The sequence below is a fragment of the Neolamprologus multifasciatus genome, chromosome 11 (genome assembly GCF_963576455.1).
Source record: "Neolamprologus multifasciatus chromosome 11, fNeoMul1.2, whole genome shotgun sequence".
NCBI classification, from domain to species: Eukaryota; Metazoa; Chordata; class Actinopteri; order Cichliformes; family Cichlidae; genus Neolamprologus; species Neolamprologus multifasciatus.
Window position 1 is genome coordinate 33,050,209 of NC_140449.1, and position 23,462 is coordinate 33,073,670.

Here is a 23,462-nt window from a genome sequence, read left to right on the forward strand (position 1 = left end):
TAAAAATCAAATATTTCCCACAAGAAACACAAGCTGGATCCAAAATTAGACCTTTCATTTCTTTGTGTTAAAGCTGCAGTAGGTGTGTTTGCAGAGAATAAGAAAGACAATCGCCCACCCCTCTTTCTACTTCCCACAGACACGAAAGCAAAAGCAATCGGTAGGCAGCTGAGTGACAGCTCTGAATGAAGCTCTCCTGCTCAAAAGTTTACCTCAGATTCCCAAAACACAGCATTAACAGTGACGGCAAATAGGAGAGAAATAGCACTATCAATAAAACCAGGACTCTGACATTATATTACTCAATTCTTTTAACCCTGCAGGGGAATTGCATTTGCCTGATTCAAACAAAATGTCAACTTGTAAAAATCTACCTATGATAGTTTTAGATAATGGGAGCACATAAAATAAAATATCTTGAGCTGAAGCATTAGAAAGAGCAACGGTAGAAACAAAAGCAAGTTTTATATTAGTGGTTTGTGGATTGTGAAACTCGTTTTACCCAGAAAATCAGCTCTGAGAGTACAAAGGACTGTCCAGAATTTTGGTTAACTGCCAGCTTGGCTCATACTGTTCATGTAGAGTAGAGAAACTTGTGATCAGCAGTGAAAATGTGTCATTATTCAGTTGTTGGCTGGTGCTTCTTTCCCATTATGTGTTATTTTTTTCAGATTTGGTTACAATGACTGAGCCATGAAAGGCCCATTATTTAACAGCACATCTGAGTTTTTGGTTTTCAGATTTCAGCTGCTGTGTAATGTTCACATTGTTTCTGTATGAATTAGTTTATTTGTGCAGGGTTTTGCATCCAGACTGTATATAAAGGATGAACATATCACACTGCAAGTGGTTTCTAGACCACTGGATTATCTTGAAGAGAGCTGCAGTGTTCGTTTTTTGGAGCTAGGAGTAAATTAGGACAAGTGGGTGGAGTGCTAAGTTATAAGTTATATTAACATAAGCGGTATGGGTTCAGTGCAAAGATACACATAACTGCTAATTAGCACTAGATTAGGGAGACCAATAAAAAAACAGAAGTTAACAATTCAAAACTGAAGCACAAGCTTCTTTGCAGGCATCTCATGTCATTTTCCACATAATTCTATTAAAGTGCTCTACGAGGCACCAACACCAGGAATACAGAGAAGTCCAGTTCGGTGACTCTCATTGGTGGAGGTGACACCAACAGGGTATAACTGTCTGTGTCAGGATAGCTGTCAAACCAGTATCCACCCCCACTCGTTTCAGAGTTGGTCTGCAGGGAAAAATCTAGAGGCCCAAAGAGTTTTGTGTAGCAGGCTGTAAACTAGGGCTGCCACAAACGATTATTTTGATAGTCGACTAGTCACCGATTATTTTTGCAATTAGTCGACTAATCAGATCATCATCCATTGGACATGCAGCTTATTGCACCAGCAGCATCTGCTCTTATATAACTATCATTAGCTTACAGCTTTAAGTGTTTAAGGTATGTGCTAACTAAAAATAAAGACAAGATGATAGTTTATTAAATTTTAATGAAATTTGCAGATTGTTTCGGTGAAGTTTAATAAACTCCTTGCTATCTAAAATATAACAGGACACCGGAGTATATTCTCGAGCATCTCACACTTCTGATAATCAGCTGTCTGCTTGACGTTTATTCAGCTGTGTGAAAACTATAACTTTAATCTCAGCCAAACCGATTTACTCAGGAACAAATAAAATACTAAAAAAAGCCAAACAATAACATTTTTAAGTTATCTAAGTGACTTATATATCATGTTTAACCTGAGTACCGAAAGACGGCGGTGGGTTTGAAAACGATTTGCCGGGAGTCCGGTGTTCTCACGGCTCACGGCTCTAGTTAGCCTAGCCCCCGGCTAGCTATCGAGCTAGTGGGTAACAGACGTCTCCGAAAACGTCGGAGCGCTTTTGAAAATATGTGGTGTCTTGATAAACTGAGCAGATATTTGAGGTTTACACAGCTACATTCTCGCCTGGAAATATGTTAAACGTTTATTTTGTGACCCAGAAAGAATAATAAGAGTAATATTAAAACTAACTAGCTGCCGCCATTGTTGGAAACTGAGCTGGGCTGCACTATGAATTCTGGGACACAGCTTCTTCTTCTTCGGGGTTTAACGGCAGCTGGCATCCTTGTACATGCAGTGCTGCCATCTTCTGTTTCAGTCCGTTATTACACTCTTAAATCCTACTACTTATTCCTGTGTCTTTTGTGATCTTACAAAGCTTCAAACGACGCGTCGACTATTAAATTAGTCGTCGACGATTTTGATAGTCGACGTAATCGTGACTAATCGACTAATCGTGGCAGCCCTACTGTAAACGTGCTTTTTAATGTGAGGTTGGGGATTTTGATTCATCTTTATATGAAGTTTTGTATTGATTGATTGAATACCTATTAGATTAAAGAGGTAATGATATTACTTTGCTTATAGGACTTGTGATGAACACATTTAGTAAGCAATGCTGCAACGGTGACAGAGAAATGAGTTAGCCCTGCAACTTAAATTCCACACAATGCAGCTCGGCTCAATTATGCAACATTTTCATCATAGGCTGTGTTTTTGTACAAGACTACAAGAAGTTATGTGATGTTTGCCTTATCATGGCATCTCACACTTTTGGAACTGGGCGTTATGAATGAGGGGCAGATTTGACCAAGAACCAAAGGGCACTATGCACACTAGGGCCAAGCAGATGGGTGGATGTTCTGCAAACGATGAGTCCACTGCTGTTGTTTTTTCAGTAGTGATTTTGTTGTATGCTTGTTCTGTTTTTTTGATAATTTAAGGGTCTGCCTACTTACGAATTTAAGTTGGTTTGTCATGAGTCAATGGTGCAGGAGCAGAATAAAAATTGTATGTAGAGTTTGTAATCGTCATCTGGGACTATCTAAAGGTCAGAGCCAGTGAAACCTGGAACTTTATGGTCGTTAAGTACAGAGGATGTAACTAAACCAACTTGATTTTTGTGTGCAACAGCTTTATGGGATAACAAGCTATCCCAGAGCCCATGCTTCTTTTGCTGCATGTTGCTTGCTCTTCTCCAACACCAACTCACAGGATGTGCACCCTGAAGCAGGGTTTACATGTATGCATTGCTTCAATCGTCAAGGCTTCACTGCCTTGTTTGGAGGGATGGCTTTGCTGCAATTATCGTCATAGCAACAACATATAAGATGTACTATATGTTATCCTTACTTGTTTGTTCAGTTAAATGCTATAAGTGGTGTCAACCGTCATCAGATTATCTAAATTAGGTCCCTTAGTAACGTTTTGCTCTGAGCGAGTGTGTGCGGAGTCTGTCTGCATAAACTGTTTACACAAAGTTTTCAATATCTCCCAAAAATGAATGTGTCTATATAGCAGCAAATTGGTAATCACTTCCTAAAGCAGAGAGTTGCGTATCATCTGTTTTATTGTAAGTGGGACTGTAATGTAGAGAATACATTAATGCTGCGCTGAATAAGATTTGAAACGAGTGACTGGAGAAAAAAAACTCTTCAGTTTTTCTTTCTTTCTTTTTTTTTTGCAAGGTTATAAATCAAGAAGTAGACACATTGTGCTGGACATTTGAATTAATGCAGGTTTCAGGGCCTATATGTTAAAGACTAGAGGCTTCTAGTTATATGTATCTTCATCTGTATGTATTTTTTTAAAACTAAAACCCCAAAAGTGTCAATAATATTCAGGAAAACAAATGATACTTTCAAATGAAATGTATATATTAATGTGGTGCAACTACAGTCATGGAATAATGTGTTTTTGCTGCAAAGTTGGAATAACAGGAGACTTTTCTGCTCTTTCTATTCTGCTAATACTGCCTAAAAGCAGCGTTACACCCCTCGCTTCTTATAAATGCCAACATCTTTCAGACTCTACTGACACAAGTGCTCTGAAAAATAGAAGTTAAGCCCAACATTAATAAAATTCTGAGCTGAGCCACAGAGGTCAAGTGTTTTCATAAACTGAGTACTGCTTGTGACAAGCGAGCTGCATTTAATTTGTAGAATTGTCCCTGTTATTTGTCAAAACTGTCCTCCCAAAATGAGAGATGAGACCGTCAGTTATTTCAGCAACTGCAGAGACGTTACTCACAGTATGCTTATGTAACAAAGTCCTTTATTGGCCATATAATTATGAGCGATTTTGGTTACAAATGAGAGGTAATTATGGAAGCCTGTTTCCGCCACAAAAAAAAAGGATCCACAACTCAAAATTTTGAGTTATTAACTCAAAATTTCAACGTACTTTTCTCAAAATTTTGAGTTAATAAGTCGAAATTTTGAGTTGATAAGTCGAAATTTCAAGTTAGCACTGCCAATCATTAATCTACGTGGATGACATCATTTCCTTGTTACCCGGAAGCTGAAACCCTCAGGTACAAATGCTACAGCTAAGCTACCGGTATTACATCCAGTCATGAATGCACAGAATGCTGATTATTTTCAGCGTGGCTTCAAAAATGATGAAATCCTTGTGTTATTAGCTGAATCACATGGCGTTACTATCAGCAAACGTACTTGCGAAAGCGCCAATTTGTTGCGATCCGGTTTTGAGTGTGCATTCCTCTGCGCCATATGCTTCCGGGTAACAAGAAAGTGACCTTATTCACGTAGATTACTGATTGGCAGAGCTAATTTTGAGTTATTAACTCGAAATTTAGAGAAAAGTAACTCGAAATTTCTAAATAACTCAAAATTTCAAAGTAACTCAAAATTTCGAGTTATGGATACTTATTTTTTTATTTATTTTTTTAGTGGCGGAAACAGGCTTCCATAGGTAATAGTGTTTTGGTATCCCATATGGAAAAGATATATATAAATCTTATAAAGTTTGTATCTGTCTTGTATGAAACTTGCATGAAAAGCATACAAGAGTGAAAACACATATAAGATCCCTTGAAAAATTATATAATGAAACTTGTATGTTTTGGATACTTACTAACAAAATATATGAAAGTAATGAGAAAGTGGCCACTTTCATGAGTAAATCATATATGTTTTTACTATTTCTTTTCCATATCAGATAGTTGTGGCAAAAAGTCTGAATAGATGGATCAACTTATCACATGCATCTAAATTTAATGGCCAATGCAATGTTTTGCATATGTTTTCCCTAATTATTGATAGTGCAAGATCGTTAGCTTTTGGATTAACATTTTTCATTTTTCAAGCCAGCTCATTTCATTTTCAGGAAACTTGATTTAAGCTCCTAAACATGAAATGTGCCCTGCTGATCCTGTCACTGTTGCGAGGTATATTAAGTAAGGAGATGTTTGCCTAAACCTAAGCAAAAGCAAAATTTAAAAACACCAGAAAAGTCTTAAACTCATGGCTTACAGTTGGATGTTAATGTGATTATACACACTCATCTGCAGATTTTTATTAGTCATCATTCTCCCTCATCTGGAGCAGTACGCTCCGTGTGCTTAAAATGTGCTTAGAATGTGTTCTGACCAAGTATGAGATGATTAAGTCCAACAAGAATAAATCCCTTACTGAAGCAAGTCTTGCAGTTTGACTGCTATTTGATCCAGGCAGATATTTGAAGGCCCATTTTTTCAGTGATTAGGGAGAGAGCCATAACTTTAATTTCAGTGATCACTGAGGCATAACAGCTGCACGTAAAGAACCACCAATCAAATCCATCAACAAATCATTGTAGAAGTTTAGTGATTTGGGCCTAAACTTCCCAAAGCTTTTGTCCCCATAATTTATACTCCCTGGGTATTATTTGGTATATCTTTTGTTTCATGCCAAATCCATTTAGTTGGTGAAAGGCCAGTTCGGGACTCATCTACTACAAACCCATGCTGTGTGTTGCAGTATGCTGTTTCATATTGTCTTGCTGAAATAAGCAAGGCTTTCCCTCAAAAAGGCATTGTCTGAATGGAAGCATATCCTGCTCTAAAACCTTACAAACCTGCAATGATGGCGCCTTCCCAGATCTGCAAGCTGCCAGTTCAGTAAGCACGAATGCATCATCAGAGATGGAAAATGCAAGATTTTAGAAAATGTGAAAGCATTTTACAGAAGTTAAATGCAGACTGTGTAAAGCGGAGTCCTTCCATGACAGCACTACTGCAGTGCACGAGTATTTAAAAAGCCTACACCTTGGAGCTGTGACGTTAACACTGAATGGGTCAGTTTTAGAGAGTTAAGTTAAGCGTTGTGTTGATACATTGTTTATGTTAATGTTTGTACAGTAATGTTTACGTTAGCTTACCTGTTGGCAACTTCTCTTGCTTGCTAAGTGAACACCAGTTCAGTATTTGTTAGCTAATGAGTGAAAGCCAATAGCAAACCATTAAACAGGAGGGGCTACATTGTCCCCTATTTAATTTTTTTTTTCTCACATTAATTTTAGCGTTTATTCTGAATAGTAAACCTCTTCCACCGAAAGTTAGGTAGTTGATCTATGGGTTGGACCATATCAATGATTAGTTATATATATATATATATATATATATATATATATATATATATATAATCAGTTAAACTGAATTCATGAACTTAATCATCTCTAAACTTTGGAAACTTGGAAAATAAAATTATTATTTTGGTTTTTATTATTATTTTCAATTTCATATGTTTCTTGGTTCATGTTTTTATTTGCTGTGGGACAAGACAACAGGGTGATAATTACAGGTGTGCAGACTTAAGCAGGTGAGGTATTGGAGCCTAGAACAGGAGGTTTGCCCACAGGACGCGGAGATTAGAGTTACTCAAATAATCTTTAACTAATCGACTAATCGAAGAAAAATTTGGCAGGTTAGTCAACTATCAAAATAAGCATTCTGGATCATGTTCCTGAGTCCATGCTGTGATTTCAAAGACAGAATTATGCCTTTTTTTTAATGCCTGAGGGCCTGAAGAAAAAATACTGATTTCTGGCCTTGTCCCTTCTGTACAGAGATTTCTTCAGATTCCCTGAATCCATTGATATTATGTACTGTAGATGATGAAATATTCAAAGTTTTTGAAATTTTTATGTTGAGGAAAATTGCTCTGAAATTGTTCTACAACCTGTAGTGTTTGCAGAGTGGTGGTCTTCTGTGCTGCCTCTCTGAGATGCATGTTACTGACCTGTTGCCAGTGAACCTAATTAATTATAAAATGCTGCTCCAGCTCTTTCTTTGTAGTAACACTTACTTTTTTGAGATGTGTTGCTGCCATGTTTTCAGTGAAATAGTAAAATGTCTCAAAATTTCATATGCTTTCTATGCTATATTGTGAATAAAATATAGGTTTATGAGTTTTGCAAACCATTGCATTCTGTTTTTATTTACTTTTTACCCATAAATCACAATTTTGGGTTGTGCATTGCTTTACAATGGCCCAAAACGTGAACATTTAACACTGAGAGTCGGTGCAGATGACAATCCACTTGTCACCACTGTTGTTTGTTGGCTTGTGAGTGTTAATGATTCCACAGCAGAGCTGTGAGGTGCAGCTTTGGAGACAAACATAATTTGGACTCTTCCTTCAAACTCTTTGTCACAAATTGTTCGGTCATCATTTAGGAACATCTGTTAGCCTTGATTAACGAACGATCTTTCCCTCTTCTGCTTCTCTGTTGTTATGTGTAGCTCCACCCACAGTGAAAGTCAGGAAAGATGCAGAAAACAAAACCAGTCTTTTTTTTAAATCCCAAAACTTCCAAACAGTAGACACAGCTCTCTTTTCTTCGTCTTCCATCTGTTTTCACTGTCTCAGTGTGGCAAAAAAAACCTCCAGCTGTTAACAGCCTGTTACCCAGCATGCAGTTTGGTGATGGTAATTTTGGTAATTTTGCAAATGTGCAGTTATTACTGTTAGAAATAGTTTTTCTTTCACAGATTTTGTGTGCCGTGATGTTTTGTACTGTTTAAAATAACTTGTGAATAATACATTTTTATCTTCGTTTCAAATATCTTTTATTAGGAGCAAGTATCATGGCTGTTACAAATCGATAGAACTTATACCCCTTTTTTCTCTAAGCTAACAAAACAGACAAATAAACAACAACAAAAGAAAGAGAGAGAAAAAAAACACCCACTATGGGCCCCAGTCCCCCGACTGCCAGAAAAAAAAAAGTTTATATTTTCCCAAGGTATGTAAGTAAAGGGTGCCAGATTAATTCAAAGTCTTTTACATTATCATTCATGGTATATCTTATTTTTTCAAGATGAAGAGTATTTGTAAGTTCTGTAAGCCACGTCTTTAATACAGGAGTCTCTTTGCCTTTCCAAAGCTGCAGGATCAGTTTCTTTGCAATAATCAATGCATATGACATAAACCTTTTTTGAGAGTGTTGTAAATTTTGTGCTTCTTTGGAGATCCCAAAGATAATTACTATCAGATTTGGCTCAATCTTACTCTTAAAAATATTAGACAAGTAGGTAAAAATGTCACACCAAAAACCCTGAAGCCTTGGACAAAGTGCAAAACAATGTAACAGATTTCCATAATGTATCGTACATTTTTCACAGAGGGGGGAGCAGTCTGGGTACATTTTGTGAAGTCTTTCACATAACAAATGCTTATCTTGCAATAATCTTTTGCACCAGTTGACTCAAAGTACAAGTGTGAAGGGTGTATATTCACGAATTGTATTATAATATGATATCTCCATAATGTATCAAAACTAGCTGAAAAGTGTCCACAAAAGTTAAAATTGGTGTACCGCCCAGCACTAACAAAATACTTGTGTATGAACCAAACCAAACGCTCTGCAGCCTCTCAGACAGTGATATTGCTATTTGATCAGTCTTTTCATTTTTCATCTTTTAATTTTGTATCCAACTTCATCAGACTTCATAAATTGACAATTTTTCCTTGTTTGATGTGGTATATTGCGAAACACATATTGTTTGGTTTTGAGGGTTTTGTCAGCTAATCATGCAATAAGTCACAGACTAATTCATAATTACAATAATTGTCACTTGCAGCTAGGGATGCACCGATACCGATACTGGTATCGGGTATCGGGGCCGATACTGTAAAATGTGTGTGTACTCATACTCGTAAAAGTTAACCGATACCATGAACCGATACCAACTTATTTCATTAATCAGAGGGTGGCTTGTCATTTCTGTTGTAGTTTTTTAGATTGGCCACTAGGGGGACATCCCGCGCTAAACAGGCACAGGGTTAGGCGAGTGAGACTGGCGGCTCCAGATAAAAAAGAGAAACTGGAGGCTGCTGTAGCTAGGCTAAACAAAATGTCAGCAGTGTGGAACAGCCAACTTTAACTCAGGTTTTGGAAAAGCGATGAAAAATGTCAAGAGAAAATCCACGAGCAGTTAAAATAAAAGAGGCTCTGACTCGCTCTGGATGACCAGCCAATGCCAGTCGTGGAAAATTAGGGAGATAATGGTGCCAAAACTTTCTGAAGAGGTAAAGACAAGCAGTGTGTGCGCGATGTCAGTCCTCGGTTTAACGGCACAGTGGACTGATGATCCACAGGCAGATGAGGAGTTTGTTCGTCAATGCCGAATACTTAAGTTATTTTGTTTGTTTGTTTACAATATGGACACTCTGCAATAATTTAAAAGTTTATTTTATTCACAAACCTAATTTGTATTTATTTTATTCCAAACAGAAGTGTTTATTTATTATTCTGAAAGCTCGAGACAGTGCCAATAGTTCAGTGATATTTTCTTAAATTACAATGTGGAGACTCTGCAATAATTTAACAGAAGTGCTGATTTTTCACTTGAAATTTTTTTGTGGTCATTTTTATTAAGATTTTATTTTTTATCGACAGAGAATAAAATAAAACCTGTCTTCCAATTTATTGTATTTGTGTGTGTGTGTGTGGTAGAAGTATCGGTTTTTGTACTCTGTATCGGCAAGTACTCAGATCCAAGTATCGGTATCGTATCGGTTTGAAAAAATTGGTATCGTTGCATCCCTACTTGCAGCTGTTCCCATCACCCTCAAAAACACTGTAGACCAAGGTGTGTGACACCTCAGCGAATTGATCCTGACACTGCTGACTGCAGGACTCTAAAAATCACGTGCATCGTACAAACACAGTGTAGCTGTACCCATTTGGTAATTTTGAAAGCAGAGTGAACATTGTCAGAGAGGTCAGCGTTTGCAGAGAAATGCTGCTGTGTCCCTGCTGCTTCTGTATAAGGGATCAAAATCTGACTCTGTGTCTCTGTCACTCGCCATCTGCACACATGTAGCTCTTTTCAGCTTCAGGATTGAACAGCCGCTGCAGGTTTTCATCAGCGCTGCAAGCGACCAACTGATCCAAATATAGTAATTGTAGGGACCGAACCCATTGCAGTGCCAGTGCCTTCCTTTACCCAGTGGCCTCTGGATGACAGCGTTTATACATTAAATTATGTAATGAGGATCCCACATGTAGCTGCTGTACATTCCACTTTAAGTGCAGAAGAGACTGCCTTGCATTTGTAGTCACAGTTCATGGATCAAAAGCAAACAGGGAGCCAACCAGCTCTCTATCATAACAAAAGCAAACATACAAAAAGCCCTGAGCGTTTCAGCGCTATTAAGACACCCACTCCCTCTCCAGCCTCCATCTCTGGCTCTTGTGCTCCCTCCCTCTCTCCATCCAACCCCCCCTTCCTTAGTGCAACTCTCAGCCCTCCCTCCCTCTCTTGTTACCGCTCCCCCAGATGCATTTCCTCCATTTCGCTCTTTCTCCCTCTATTCGCCTCTCTCTCTTTCTGTCATCCTGTCTTCACTCCATATAGTCTTGCTCTTGCGCTGTCCCTGCTACTCCTACACGAACACTTACCACTACCACCCACACACACACACTCACAGTTCCTTTTCCTTTTTCTTTTTTTTTAAAAACCAACCTCTTACTCATGTGTGTCTACATCCCTCCCTCCCACTCTTTTAACTCTGTCTCTCTCACTTCTCTCAGAGGGTCTAAGCTGGAAGCGATTGCCACCCACACATTCCCTCTTCAGCTTTCAGCTTGACATCAGATTTACATTCACAATGAACAAGCGCAGCATTTCTCATGTTGCCTAGCACATGGCTTACATGTGAACCAACGAGCTGGATTTTTCAGCAAGTGAACATTCGTGCCTGTGCTGTGATATCTGTACACACACTGATCTAAATCCACTAGTCAATTGATATGAAATATTATGTTGAGTTTTGTATCTATTATTAAAGGATTCATATTTTCCCAAAGAAAGGGAGCTGAAGAGATCCCTACCAGTCTCATGTCTGGACAACATCTGTGGAGCACAAGCTGGCTGTGGGGAGAAACCACTTGCCTGACTCTGCCCAAAAATATGTCCAAAGCTCATTAACGCAGCGTAATGTACTCCCAGTGAGAGAAATGTGGTTTTAAAGTGAGCTGCATTATAACTAGGGCCGCTGGATTATGGTAGAAATCATAATCATGATTATTTTAACACTATTACTCATTGACTTCATGCATTTTAAAACTTCTTAAACAGCATATATTTGTATTTGGCAATGGCACTTGAGGCTGGCCCCAGTAGTGAGTCAGTCCCCATAGACTCCCATGTTAAAAATTTTACAGTAAAAACATGTTTGTTTATTGCACTAAGCTGTATTCTTTTTTAAGAACTTTATAACTAATTACTCCTTCATAACTGTGAAAGGCGGTGAACCCCTCCATATATTATGTATTATTTATTCATGTTAGTTGTATTAAAGCTTGACGTTTTGCATGATTGAGCCACAATGAGGGAAAGTTGGGTGTAATTAGAGGTTAAAAATAACCATTAGCTATCTGCTTACTGCAGGGGTCACATCTGTTCATTTTAATTACTGAAGTGGACCGCTCAGATGTTCTACTGATGTCGGTGTTCATTTTTGATCATTCCCAATTTATTCATTTGAAAAACTATATGATTTGTTGTTTAGTTAATTCAGGGGATGGTGACCTTAACAATACAGCCGAGAAAAAAACCATTTTCACCGTCCTGTAAAATATATTAGGACCTTAGGTGACTCTTATGTGTAATGTCTGTGAAGGTTCTCAGTCATCCAGATCATTGTAGTCAAAGGAGCTTGCAAAGAAAAGCGTCTGGACTTCTTTAAGTTGCTTGAAGACGTTTCACCTCTCATCCGAGAAGCTTCTTCAGTTCTAAGGTCAAATGGTGGAGAGTCCCAGATATAAACCTAGTGGGAGTTTCCCCCCACAGAGGGACAAAAGGACCCCCTGATGATCCTCTAATCGCCTGAGCCAAGGTGTGAAACTGGGTGTGGGTCCCAATCAGCCAGAGTTTCGGGTGAGTTTGGACAGAGAGGACAGATGGATTGAAAGAGGAGTGAAAGAAGCCATCTATGTCCACGGTGAGCGACCATCTTTGAACAGAGGCGGTGGTTTACGACACCAACTCTCTGCCATCTATAATCCAGTTTTGAGATCCCTTCCCAGACGCCTTAACGCCCACTTACATCCTGGGCCATCTGACCTCAGGAAGTCGCATGATAAGGTGGGGCCAGGTTTCACAATGAACTCACCCGAAACTCTGGCTGATTGGGACCCACACCCAGTTCCACACCTTGGCTCAGGTGATTAGAGGATCATCAGGGGGTCCTTTTGTCCCTCTGTGGGGGGAAACTCCCACTAGGTTTATATCTGGGACTCTCCACCATTTGACCTTAGAACTGAAGAAGCTTCTCGGATGAAGGTGAAACGTCTTCAAGTAACTTAAAGAAGTCCAGACGCTTTTCTTTCCAAGCTCCTTTGACTCTTATGTGTAATGTTGATTTGTTAAGTAATACTTATGTCTAATAATTCTTCTTTAAATAATGATAACATAAAAATAATATTTAAACAACAATTACCAGTCCTACAATAAATGGTGATCTGTCCAGGATGTACCCTTTCCTATGTCTGCTAAGTTAGGCTCCAGTCCAGCTGTTGCATTGAATTTGATAAATGGAAGAAATGGAATAGATGAAATTATATAACTTAAGTAAACGAAAAATGTTTACTTAATTTTAAAACATATCTAATAACATGTACAGGCTTATTTCGAAACAGAAAACCTATAGATGTATGGAGGCCGTTGTCACGGGCTGCGACGGCAGACCGTGGAGTTGTAGAGAAAGTAGGGCCCAAACGCGAGACTCTGGTGAAGGACCGTGGATTTATTTGTAGTGAGTGGACAGAAACAACAACTATATACAATTCCGGCACTGTGACTCCTGTGGCGATTCCCCTGTGAATCCCACACAGTGTACGTGTCCATTACAGTGAAAAAGGTGACAACTCCAAAAACCGGATTCCACTCCGTGATTTTCCCTCGTGACGACGTTCCTGACTCCCGACTCCTGGTGACACAAAAACACACACAGCTCAGCAGGCAGCCTTCACTAGCGAAGCCGTTCACAAACTCACTAATCAACGGAGGTACTTAACAGGTTCGACTTAGTATAATCCCGCGAAACCTCCGGGAGAACACAGGGAGAAAGGACAAAGGGAGAGAAAACCACCAAAAACATAGCATACTGAAAAATATACCAAAAATACAACAGACCCAGGCCATGACAGCCGTATACCTTTGAGTCCTGTGTTTGTGCAAATGAAACAAATTACAAGTAAAAGTACTCAACGCTCAAATGTACTCTGCAACTTTTTAAAATTGGATGCCATAGCTAGTGGGACTTCGGACTAACCGCACACACGATCTACCCTCTGCTAATGACGTTGAGCATAGTTAAGATTAAGGCACCAAACTATGGATGTAAGTTAGATTAAGAGTTTTTCTTTAACCCTTTAAGACCTACCATAGAACCAAGTCCACCAGAGCTTATATTATATGTTTACATGCTGTGGAGCCATTTTTGGGAGCATTTCAAGTTGCTATACATCAATACAACCATTATAGCCCAGATTTTAATGATATGTCTGCATTAAGTGCATAGTAATTACATAAATTGCAAAAAAGTGCAATAAACTACAAAAAAATTGAAAATCTTTTTGTTTTTTTAACATATATTTCTAGTTAGAGAAATTTAAGAGGCTTATCCCTCAAAACTGTAAATACAAAAAAGTTGCACAAAATAGTTTCCCACCACAGGAAATTTATTTTGAGTGTCTTCATAGTTTTATTTTTGAAATACACCAATTTTTATATACTGCAGGAAAAACGAAAATAAATATTATAGTGCAAATTTGCAAAAAAAGCAGCATATGCATCAAAATAAACTATTTCCAGCAGTGCAATATGAGTCCTAAGCATCCCAGAAACGACACAGAAAGTCATAAAGTCAAACATAACTTTTAAAAACACCAGTATAAGCTCATGAGGCCTTGATGGTAAAAAACTACACTTCCACGAAAATGACGTCACTTCCGGTTTCGGGCAGGTCATGGCGGACATGTGATAGTTCACGCCGATGGACGTAGGAAGTGTTACAAACAGCTGATCGGATCGGCAAAGCGTGTTTCTGGAATATTATGTTTTTGTTGCTGCAAGTGCTTTTTATGCAGTTTTTGCAAAGGTATATGTGGAAGGAAACTGTGACCGAGGACAAGCTGATGGCATAAGATGTAAGTACAACTCCTCCGGTTTCATATGCAAAAAAAAATGATTGCGCTAGCTTACGTGGTTGCAGAGCTACCGGGATTTAAAAATAGTTATGCAAAACGGAGAGTGCCCGCTCTGACCGGTTTTAAAGGGTTAACTTCCTTAGTGGAAAGATGATAACTTCACCTTCTGGTCACTCTTGGCTCCCAAAAAAACCCAAAATAGCAGCAGCCAAATGCCAACTTTGAAACTTCAAAACAGTAGTGCACAAGTAAGGGGTTACCGTGTGGTCTATGTCCATCTTTTTTATACAGTCTGTAGTCTGACATCTATATATTTTACACCCGAGAGCTCATTTTGTAGCAAGCAGCATATTGATACACGGTAGACTTATTAATCATCATTTTGTGAACTAACTGGCAGATGAAGAGTGATTACAAAACTTTCATCTTTGTTGTTCTTCTTTTTTTCTGATGCATTTAAAAAAATCATAGATGTAAGCTCTTTCAATATTGTGTGATTTATTCCACAAATGTAAGATGTTCCATTTTTATTTTCATCATGTATTAGAGTACTAATGAATCTGGCCTACCGTTCAAAACCAAGATTTCAGCACAGTAATAGAGTGGGAAACTTTGAACAATGTTATTTATGCACACGGATGATTTATTGAGCAGCTAAATAACAGAGACAGGCACATCTAACAACAGCCTCGTGACCCCAGCTAGACCCCCCAGTGACATGACGATGCCTGAGCCAGCCTGCTTTTTTAAAGCCTGCTTTTCAAGCCTTTACATTATCTTTCAACAACAGTTACATAATAGCATTTTAAAATAGACCAACAAGCAAATCAAAACAGTTCTCCAGATGTGTTCACGCTTCCCATTTCAAGGCTGCTCTTAATCAAACAGCACATTGCATTAATCATGAGTGATTCCAGAACTAATGAAGCTTTTGAGTGATTTTCCAGGCTGCTTAATACAGTATTTGCTATGTAAATGGACTGAAATGGTAAATGGACTGATTCTTATATAGCGCTTTTCTACTCTCCCGGAGTACTCAAAGCGCTGTATACAACATGCCTCATTCACCCAATCACACCCATTCTCACAAGCACTTTATCTATACTTAGTGCGTTCTAACGACATTCATACACATTCATACTCCGATGGATGCATCGGAGAGCAAGTTGGGGTTAGTATCTTGCCCAAGGATACTTGACATGCAGACTGGAGGAGCCAGGGATCGAACCACCGACCTTCCGATCAGTAGGTGACCTGCTCTACCTCCTGAGCTACAGCCACCCACATGTATGTATGGATTTGTGTGTGTGTGTGTGTGTGTACGTTTTTGTGTTTTGTGTGGCTGTAATGTCCAAACACCTCCTCAGTTCTCAGCTTTGCTGTAGAGTACTGTAAGTCTGAAACTAAAATGTAAGGTACTTCAGGAAAAAATAATGTTGCCTTGGCAACAAAACACAGAGCTTTCATTGGGATTGAAAACAGAGTGACAAATGGTGAGAAACAGATTTAAATGGACCTATCCAGACTTTTTTTATCCACACCGATGCTTTTTGTTTATACTCTGTGCTGAATAGCTTTGATGAATTTAGACAGCTGATAAGGTGAAAATGCAAGTGTGCTAATATGACAGGAAAGATGATGACCAGGCCACCTGTTTTGGTTTTAAATTAATCACTGCTTAATACGCTCCGCTAGCCTCTCCCATCTCACATCCTTCCTCATCATTTGCATAAAGTCTGTGGATCGATTTATATACGGACTCTAAACGAGTCTTTGCATGCACCGCCACCTACATTTCTCCACTCCGTGCATGCTGAAAGTAAAAAAGGGTCAGTGAGAGTGTATTATTTTTGAGAAGTGAATTTTGGTCTGTATTCAGGTTGGAGAGGACCATTTCCAAAATGAAAAATCTCTTTGCACCCATTCTCACCAAATGATAGATAATGTAGCATTTGGAGTAAATCCTGAGCTATGTAAAAATATAGAAGGTATCCAATTATGCAACTTCTGCAATGTACAGCAGGTCATACTTTTCCTCAGAATTGCTTCCTTGGACTGCACCACCTACGGATGCACAAACTGCAAATACCAGGGACATGTAGTTGTTCTTGTCCTGTGGTCTTTTCTGCTGGGACTGTGGTCGGGCATGTGAACAAATATGATGTAAATCTGTAACTATTAGTGCCAGTATTAGTGTTTAGCTCCCTTGAGAATTGTATTTGGTAATAACTTGTAAATCACACTTGCTAAGTAGCACCAAATAGGAGTACCTACTGTCTTCAAGTTGTGTTGAGATGGAGTGGAGAACAGAAACTGTAGATAAAAGATGGAAACGTGAAGTCATCCATTGGTTTGTGAACTGATGCTTCAATCTAAGCGTTGGTTATTAGAGTTTATTAAACTCTAAATAAATAAATATATAAAGTAAATAAATAAACTAGATGTGAAAAGAATCATTAGTTAACTGAAATTTAAAAAAAAAAAAAAAAACCTTTAACAATAAGAAATGTAATCTGGTACTGTACCTGATGAAGTTTTGGTACTAATGTTTTTTAGAGGTGGGGGAAAAAATCGATACTGTATGGATACAGGGACAGCAGAAATCGATATTTTGTTACAAAAAAGGTTTTTGTGCTCTGACTTCAGAGCATGTTGATCCTTTTTCTGAGCAAGAATCCTGACATTCCTTCACTGTCCAATTGTGTTCAACTTTTTTTTGGCAGCAATAAACATGACAGTTTACTTATTTTAATTTAAGACATGTTTTATTTTAATTAAGTTTAAAACTTTTTTATTTAATGTAAAATTATATTTTGTTTTAATTTACTTTCAAATTCTTCAGTTGCTGAAGGGGCTGCATAGTTTTCATAAACTGCATAGTTCAGAATAGCTATAATTGTACCAGATGGTTGCGTTCAGTTAAGTTGGACTAGACTGTAATACAAACCGTTCAGTTTGTCAACAATAAAACTGAAATGAGAGAAAGACTGAGTGTGAGACTTTGATATTAGATAAAATGAATATTGATAAAGTTTACCTTTATGTACAGAATCTGAATATCACAAAATATTTTAAAAAATTGCAATAATATCGTATCGTGGGATGTATGGTGATTCCCACCTCTAATGTTTTTTGAGACTTGGAATGTTTGCACATATGCAAGTCAACTATATTTACAAAGTATTTCGTTTTTATTGTAATTTCTATTCTGTTCTTAAATATGCCCCTGATAAATAACCTCAATATTACAATAATTAAAAAGGCTATATCTAAAATATGAAACTACAACCCTATCAGGGAAATGTTTATTTAAATCATAGGTGTCAAACTCTGGCCCGCGGGCCAAATTTGGCCCGCATCCTAATTACATTTGGCCCGCAAAGCCATACCAAATTACTATTAGAGCTGGCCTACTGGTATAATACAGCTAATATATATATTGTTTAGTATTAAGCTTTGCTTGTTCCATATTCAGTTTTTCAGCAAAACGTGTTTGAGTCCATAGGAAAAGATCCATTCTTATATCTGGAGGAATAAATATATTTCAATAAATATTAACGTTAGCCCGCGACTTTGTTCCAGTTTTGAATTTTGGCCCACTGTGTATTAGAGTTTGACATAGGGCTGGGCGATATGACCCAAAATTCATATCTCGATATTTTTTAGCTGGATGGTGAGGTGAGGCAGAGTAATGTTCCGTAAAGACAAAAGTGGACGAAAGAGAGGCAAACTTGTGGCTCCACAACTATAATTATAACGTAACATAGACTATATCGATATAAAGGATATTGTCACATCTTATATCTCGTATAAAAATATATAGATATTTTTTAAAAACTCGATATATCACCCAGCCCTAGTTTGACACCCCTGATTTAAATCATGATCAGTTCTAAAGGTCGTTTTCTTCTATTTGCAGCCCTGCTGACTACAGTGAAGAATGCAGGTCTAAGGCATTCTAATTTTCAGACCTGGAAGCTACTGCTGTCTGTTAAACGCAATGTTCGGGACATTAATGGAGATGACTGACTTGTTTGACTAGTGAATGTAGTAAGGTAGAGATGTAGCATTGTATGATACAGTAGATATAGCCTCTTCTACATAACCACACATTACAGGTTGTACACTATTTCACGTGTTGTTCCATCTAATTCGTTTACGTTCCTTTTGCCCGCTTTGTCTGGTTTAAATCAAAAGCAATCCCAGATTGACTGGCATATACATGCACACCTGCAAATGCCACCATGTAACATATCACCCGGTCAGCTAGTAGTTTGCATGTTCTGTCCACGTTTGCGTGGGTAGCCTCCGGGTGCTCCAGCTTCCTCTGAGAGTCCAAAGACATGCAGTTTGTGGGGTTGGGTTAACTGGTGATTCTAAATTCCTCGTAGGTGTGAATGTGAGTACAGATGTGTGCTCCAAACACATAAAAGAGGACTCGAGTGGTGATTTTTCTAAGGTATTTGACAAACTATGCATCATTTGAAAGCACAAAACATTGTGCTTCAGACATGCTGAACTTTTTAAAGGCCGCAGATATAGTAACATTTTGTATATAACAAAGTGATTTTTCTTACCCTTTTTTGGCATTTTTATGTGCACATACCTGTTAAGAACACAATACTTGAAAGCTTTTAGTTCTTTGTGAAAGTTCAAAGTAAAGCAGGGCGATATGACCAAAAATATTTATCACGATATACATTTGAAAATTTGCGATAACGATATAACTGACGATATAATTGACACTAGACAAAATACTTTACAACTCCACAACTTTATTAGTGCAAAAAAACCCATCAATGTATTTTCACTAAAACAAGCAGCTGTTTTTTTATGTGCATTAAAGTTATATAAAAATTTAACAGTGCAAATGCAAATTCCTTGCTGACAGTTTAACTAAAAGGCATTTACATTTAATTGGCCGACATATCCTCAGCATAACCATGTATAATATCCACAAAACTTAAAAAGAGGTTATACACACACAATACAGTAATATTATGTTGAAGCACAGTACGTATCACTCCACGAGGCTCCGCCTACGATAGCCGTAATGCTCCGACAATCCATCAAGCGGTGCGGCTTCGTAGCTTAGCAAAGTCGTACTGAAACATTTGACAGATTTTCGAGCGCCGTGTACGACATAAAATCGTTTCGAGGTCAGTAAACACAACCAGAATTCATACATAAGGCACACGGGATTATAAGGGGCTCTGTCGATTTTCAGAAAAATCAAAGGATTGATTTTAAGTGTGCCGTATTTTCCAAACAACACGGTAATAACGACGGCCCGCTAGCATGCTCTACCAAAAATAGTGCTTTGTTGTGTATCTGACGGACGAAAGCTAAACCAGTTCCACACCACTGAAGTTGCAGCATTTTTACAAATCAATTCTGGTTCATTCGTTTCATTTAACGATCCACTTTCGCTCTTCTCATTCTGCGTCGCCGCCATGTGCGTATGTAAACAAAGGCACTGCGCGTGCACGTTTTACCCATATTCTATTGCGATATGTCATTTTCCTATCGTTGCCCAAAATTACACCGGTATTACCGTGAACGGTATGATATAGCCCAGCCATAGTTCAAAGCCATTTTCCAAACTTTTACCACCAGAATATACACTAATGGTGACATGGGGACATCAGCACCCACTGCACGTTTTATTTCTTTTCTTCTTTTTTGTTGTATAGACATATACTGATAAAATAATAAGACACAATTAGTATCTAAAAACAAAACAATTAGAATAGCATTTCATGCTAAAATCCATCATACAGGTGTTTATCTTTCTTCCACTGCCATCGCACTACCACGCCATCTGTGGTAGTGCGATCATGTGCCCAAAGTAAATGAACTGTTATTGGTGAAAAAATCACAATATTTATAAGAAATTTCACAGCACTCTGCTCTGCAATTCTGTAAAAAAGCAATTTGGGATGTTTGCATGAAGATGCTGCAAGAGTCCTCTAACAGAAGGCCAAAGATTTACAAATGTACTGAAGTTGTTGATTTAAAAAAAAAAAAAAGATATACAATTTAATAATCTATTTTGTAAGTTCCATGTTTTTTTAACAGTATTATCATAAAATTATTAAACATCAGTAATAAATGACAAGACAATTTTGTCTTTTTTTTGTCATCAACAATTTTTATTTATTTCATTTTAAACTTCAATAACAGAACTTAAGGATAACTACATAAATAAATAGTTTAAAAAACAAACAACAACAAAACAAAAAAAAAAAAAACCAAAACAAAGGAAAGTTATCCTATTCTTTCTTCGCACACCAATCCCCACACCACCACTCTGTCATTACTCTTCTGTTCTTCAAGTTACAGAAAGCCAGCTTGTAAAGGACCAAATACAATCATATTGATGCAATTTGTCTAATAAACCATAAGTCACTTTTTCGTAAGACGCCAACTTAGCCATTGTCTTTAGCCACTCTTCATGGGGAGGGGGGTTATTTTTCCGCCAATGTCTTAGCAGGACCCGTTTGGCCGTAGTAAAAGCCAGAATCATCCATCTTTTTGTATAACTAGAAAAATCTCCATCAGAAAGTTCTGTGGTTATACCAAGTATGGACAGTTTTGGCGAGATACCAAATCTCCTTTTTAGAACACTGAAAATTACCTCCATTATATTTCCCCACCAATCCCGAAGTGCCGAACAGCTCCATAAGATATGTAAAATCGAAGCATTTTGACCATCACGTCTCCAACATTCGTCCCTAGGGGCCAGGTTCCATTTATACAATTGTTGCGGTGTTCGATGCCACCTATGGATTATCTTAAGTTGAATAAATCTACTGCCTGTTTCTTTATACATAGTATTAACATTTTGTCTTTTGTCAATCCCACCATGAAATATTGTCCTCTTACAGTGGATTGTTGTTTCTGTGGGTTAACATCTTCTTTGTAATGCACAGAGAAACTGCACACTCAAGCTTTCATGCTGCATAACTGTGAGGATTGAATACATCGGGTCAAGTTTCTAGATCATCTCCCCTCTAGCATCAGCTAGTTTGCTTGTGCTGGTTGCTTAGCTATTAACTTATTGCAAGTTGGACTTGGAGACTTGGAGAGCAGGCTTGCTGGCAGACATACATGTATGTGTGCTAATGTGATTACCACCATTTGTAGTGTAGTGTCCTGCTACATGAACAAGCAGGACTTTAAAACTGGCTACTTATACCCTCTCTAAGGCATTGTGTTGCAGACCAGGGCATCTTTAAATTGCAGTCATGATTTATATACTGTGTACTATAAGTCAGCTGTAATCTGCCCTCTGTGACCAATTCTGCAAATTACAAGAAAGGGATTAGTATTCCCCCTTCAGATTTTTTCTGTATGTGTGTATAAATAAGAATAAAAGCAGACAGAGTGCTCACACTGGGAAAAGCCTGGAAAAAGATCATGTTTTGGAGGTCAAACTGCATTTAAATTGCAACACTGCTCCGGAGTCTCTTTGGACATGGAAAGTAAATGCTGGCATGGCACATGGGATTCTTGCTCAGCAGTTTCTAATATAATGAGAAGTGCACCAAGTGAGATCTTTTTTAAATAATAAAAAGCAAGGTTTTTCATATCTTATTACCGCTTTAAACTTGTCAAATGGTTATGGTTTCTGCTTTTGTTAAACTTTTTGAGTATGTAACAAAACAAAGATTTAGATCTAGTTCAGAGTTTAAGATGTGAAATCACAGCATCGTAGTTAACGTGAAAAATAGGGACAAGTCTCAGTAGTAGTTCGGTAAAAAGGTCTTATCATACCAGAGAGCCTTAGTCACATCTGGCTGCAAGACGCTCAGGCATCAAGAGATGAAATGGTCCCACATATGGTCTAAACGATAACCTGACATGGTCATCATGTCATCATTTATTTGTTGCATACTTTTTTGAAGCCTTTACTCTGGCATTTTGACCGCCATCATTGTGTTTGTTGGTTTGTTTGTTTTTGAATATGGACATAAGAATATTTAGACAGACTGTAGAGCTGGGAATTGGGCAAAACTAGTGCTGGTTGGAGGCAGCACGGTGGCATGGTGGTTAGCACTGTTGCTGCACAGCAAGAAGGTCCTGAGTTCAATTCCACCATCAGTCTTTCTGTGTGGAGTTTGCATGTTCTCCCCGTGTTTGCGTGGGTTCCCTCCAGGTACTCCGGCTTCCTCCCACCGTCCAAAGACATGCAGCTTGTGGGGATAGGTTAATTGGATAATCCAAATTGCCACTAGGTGTGAATGTGAGTGTGAATGGTTGTCTGTCTCTGTGTGTTGGCCCTGCGACAGACTGGCGACCTGTCCAGGGTGTACCCCGCCTCTCGCCCTATGACAGCTGGGATAGGCTCCAGCGCCCCCCGCGACCCTGAAAAGGATAGTGGGATGAATGGATAGTGCTGGTTGGTTAATTTCATTAATAAGATGGCTCATAAATTTTGGTTAGACTGCTTACCAGACTTCTGTGGTTCATTACACACACAAAAAAGAAAACCTGACAAGTACAGCTAGTTAATAATAATAATGGCTGGCACGAGCGGTAACTTTGAGAAAAGATAAAAACAACATGAACCATGTGTTTGTGCTGTCCTCAGTCATATACTGGCTCACTGATTTTGCAGAGAGTAACCCAAACTTAGAATCCCATTTTTACAGTGTCTATTAATACAAATTAACACTGAACAAGTGAAATGGCAGCCACCCATCAGTTTTTATTTCTCTGCTCATTTTTGCTTAAAGTTGTTTAATTTTACACGCGATTGGGTTGCCTTTGGAGCGTTTGAAGTGGCCATTTCTGGAACGGATTTTTGCACTTCTACATTGGCGTAATTGTTGGTTGTTTGCTTTGCTTTGCTAACACCAATCGCTACCGGAGCTGAGAGTAACTCTGGACTGTGATTTCATCAGCTTTTTCTCACTCGATTTTGCAGTTAGCTAATTGTTATAAAAC

General features: G+C 38.3%; 1 protein-coding gene and 1 long non-coding RNA gene across 14 annotated transcripts in view; both read left to right on the forward strand.

Moving 5' to 3' along the window:
• Window positions 1-23,462, forward strand: part of syngap1b (synaptic Ras GTPase activating protein 1b) — a 215,110-nt gene that overhangs the window by 122,884 nt on the left and 68,764 nt on the right. The gene's annotated exons all lie outside the window — the stretch shown is intronic.
• On the forward strand, window positions 6,476-20,779 carry LOC146509060 (uncharacterized). Its single transcript, XR_014876967.1, has 2 exons — window positions 6,476-18,124; window positions 18,374-20,779. It is a non-coding gene; the product is annotated as an uncharacterized LOC146509060 (long non-coding RNA).